Genomic DNA, 4,048 nt, shown 5'->3' with positions numbered 1-4,048 from the left:
GGCGACCTTAAATTAATATATATCAGTCTTTTAAAGTGATTTCCTTGTAACAGATTGTAGTATTCAACTGATTGGGCATCATGTAAAATTAAAGTTTCCAGACTTCACAATTATTTTAACGATACTACATCCTTACTTCCGTTAAAGCTCAATTCCCTGACCCAAAGCCCACCAGAAAAAAAAGCCTTAAAGGTTATTAATTGAATTCAAATCATTTGAATCTAAATTTTGGAAGATGTAAAATGTCAACAGTAGAACAATATCACTTGGAAGATGCCAAAGAAACCAAAAGTATGTTTTAAAAAATGGCTCATGCAGGAAGTGTTAGACATGTTCTTTCATACCCTGAAAGGGCCAGTTGGTGATAGAAAACTTATTTTGGTTTAGTATAAAGAATAAGTCTCTTTCCCAGAAAGAAACAGTTATTTCAGGAAGCAGTTGAGATGTTCAAACAGAACCTGTATGACAACTTGTTAGCAATACTACAGAGTAAGTTCTTATTTTAAGTGCTAGCACTGGCCAAGATCACTTTCAAGGCCTTACCTTCAGAAGTCAGATCCTCTGGTATTATGAATATAAAGTTCTGTTGCAGGATATGATAGAATATTCAGCATGAACTTGAAAGTCATTTCAAAAGAGAAAGAACTAAATGTAGTTTATGGTACTGTAATGAATTGGTCCATTGTTAGGGGAATCTGATTTTTTATAAAGAGTCAAGGTTCTCACACTCATTAAAACCCCTACCAAAGCATCTTGGGAATGATGTTAATTACTGTAGAAACTATGGTTCTGGATATCCCCAAAGGATTGAAAGTAAAAGAAATACCCAATGCATAATTTAATCAGATAGAGGACAAAGCATTTACTTCCCTACACAAATCCTAGAAGTATTACAATGTACATTAATAGAACAATTATAACAGAATTTAGTAATATCACAAAAGGTATGCTTTCCTTGAAGGCAAGAATTTAAGTCTCAATAAGTGATGAAATAGTTTAAAAGGAGGCTAATTAGCCATTTTTATATTTTATCTCATTTAACATTGTCTGATCAATTCTGTGTATAGCCTGCCAGGAAAACATATTAGGTTGGCCAGTCTTTCTTCCATAGATCTTCCTTTGATACAGGACCTTTTTTGGCTTTCAGCTATTTCTGTTACTGTGACAAAAGTCCCTCCTGACAAGTCAGATAATACTTCTTCCAATAGTGATGTCACCATTGCCACATAAAAGGGACAGAATATGACAAGCACCAAGGCATAAGCTTATCTACTTGGGAGCCACAAAGTGACTTGGGAAGAAAAAAGGACCTATATCTTCCCCACCCCTCACTGATGTCACATCTTGTCCCTTTGAGATCTTCAGCCAAGAGAACACCAACCAGAAACGATCTTCTGCTTTTTAGAAGTTCCCTTAACTCCTCAATTCTAGCATCTCAGCAGTCAATCATGGGAATTGTAGTAACAAATCATATACGGCTGGAATCTTGGCATCAAAATTCCTTTGTAGTCTGCCAGTGTGGTGAAATGGTACCTGAAGATACAATGGGGACTAAGGAACAAGGGTAAAGTGAGAAAGAGCCTGGCATGTAGTAAATACTTAATAATTGTTTATTGACAGTTGACTGACTATATCAAATGGCCATGAATAACCTAAATGTATGCAATAATGTTCAATTTTGCAGATATTTATTGAGTACAATTTACATGCAAGTGGTATGTTAGACCCTGCTTGGGATAAGAAAATTGAGAAAAATAAATAAATAAATAAATAAATAAATAAATAAATGAAATATCAGGAATGATATATGATAACTGTCAGGAGAGAACTATACCCAAAGTGATAGGGGAGTTCAAAAGACAAAAAGATAATTTTTCCCCTTTACTTTCCTATTGCCACAAGTTTTGCTCATTGTTTGGCTAGCTGAGGTAGGCTAATGAACCGATAAACCATCACAAAAGATACATCTGGCTGACGAATAACGTGAACTGTCAGTCTTTCAGGAACACAGATCAACAAAATTCTATTGTTTCTATTCTAAAGCAGAGTTCTAACCGAAAACAAATCTTTTAATATTGATTTGGCTGCAGTGAAAGCATAGATACATTTTTTCCTTCAATTTTAGTTTGTACCTTTAACAACATTTTGCAATAAGAGTGCTCTCTCAATTCTGAAGGGTTGATGTCTTTTATAGATTTTTCTAGTTCCATTTTGTTTTCTCTTGTTTATTGAATTGAGAGGTGGTGTCATCACTAAATGCAGCAGAGCTGTTCTATTCAACTATAAGTTCTTAAAAATTCATTGGCACATTTAGTCTTTTGTGAAAGCAACTAACCTGCTAATCCTTATTTTTTTCAATTCGAAGGCTGGTATTTGTTATTGTAATATTTAATTTTTATAACTATTAGAAATTAATTAATCTAAATGGAGATTCAATTATAATCCTATGCTGAATCAATAGAAACATAATGTACAAAATGTGGGAGGCAATGGCCCTATACAGTTCATTGAGACCACATCTCAATTATTGCAGCCAATTCTGAGCACAAGGCTGCCTCCAACCTCCCTTCTCTCTAAACCATCCTTCACCAAATAATCTTCCTAAGATTATCAAAATAATATTCCTAAAGTGCAATTTTGATCATATAATTCCCTTGTTCAAAAACATCCAGTGTCTCCTTATTGCCTCTAGAATAAAATATGAGCTACTGAGTCTAAAAGTTAAGATCCCTTATTATATATTAGTTCCTTACATAAACTCTATCTTCCACTGATCTGGGATTCAGTTTCTTAAAATCAAAATTTCATCTCCACTCTCCTAACTTCTGTGCATCCAAACAGGTTTTCCCTAGTACCTAATATTCACTCCCTCCTTCATCTAGAACTCTCTGAATTGTTTTTATTTTCCCCTTCAAGGAATAGCTCAGATGTCTCTTCCTATATAAAGCTGCCCCAATTCCCTAACTGTCAGTCTTCTCTGACTTTGAAAATTATCATTTACTGCATTCATTTGTCAACATGTTATATTTCCCAGTGGAGTGCAAGATCCACAAAGGAAATTTTGCCTTTGAAAAGCTATAATCTAAAACATTAACTTCAATTGCATGTAAAGTTCAGGGCATTTGACCTCTTGGAAAGTATTACTAGCTATTTGAATTTGGGCAAGTCACTTAATCTCAACATGTCTAGATTTCCTTTTCTGAAAAAAAAAAGGGGGGAATAAACTAGATGGTCTATAATTTCTCTTCCATCTCTAAATTTTTACACATTTCTTCAGTTTTTTGAAGGATATTGGCAGGTATTCTTCCTGAAGTTGGTGAACAGTATGGTGAGGAATCTGAAGACCTTTCTTTATATTGTCTTTGTGGTTCATCTTTTGTTTTTGAAGAAGATCAATGATATGATGATGAATGATGCCTTGACTCTCCAGTGGACTGGATTTTAGTAAATCAGTCTTACTTTTCTTCTAGTCATTGAAATCCAGTGACATGACAAAGACCAGGACAACTGGAAAGGACCTGGGGTGCAGTGTATGAATTTCACAACACTTTTTTTTTCTGCCTCCTTCATGATTGGTGGAACAATTTGTTCTCATCCCTCTATTCTCCTGGGAGAAGTTTTCACATATTTGTGGTAGCCATCTCCCATTTCATCAAAAGATTTAAAGCCTATCACCTACCCCCAACCTGATTTAGCCTGTCTGCCAAGATGATTTAACTGGGGTGTAATTGCCATGCATGCCACAACATCTTGGAGTAAAAGATGAGAGGATTATCTGAAAGACCTGGGGGAGGAAGAAGGGCAAAATTATATGCATAGTTGAAGGGCTCTTATGAGGAAAAGATATTTTCTTCTTGGTTCCAGGAGGGAGAAATAAGAGAAATATCTATAAGTGACAACCTTGGTTTTTTATGTGTTATATGTTATTAGAATTTTGTACCCCAGGTCTCTGTTTCCCAGAATCCCACTTTCATCCTCATCTTACATCCTTATATTTTGGATATAAAGTTTCTGTAACCCCGCCTTCTCTACCACCCCTTCTCTTTAC

The sequence above is a fragment of the Monodelphis domestica genome, chromosome 3 (assembly GCF_027887165.1).
Source record: "Monodelphis domestica isolate mMonDom1 chromosome 3, mMonDom1.pri, whole genome shotgun sequence".
In the NCBI taxonomy this organism is placed as follows: domain Eukaryota; kingdom Metazoa; phylum Chordata; class Mammalia; order Didelphimorphia; family Didelphidae; genus Monodelphis; species Monodelphis domestica.
The sequence above is the reverse complement of the archived record's forward strand: the minus strand, read 5'-3'. Positions refer to the sequence as shown.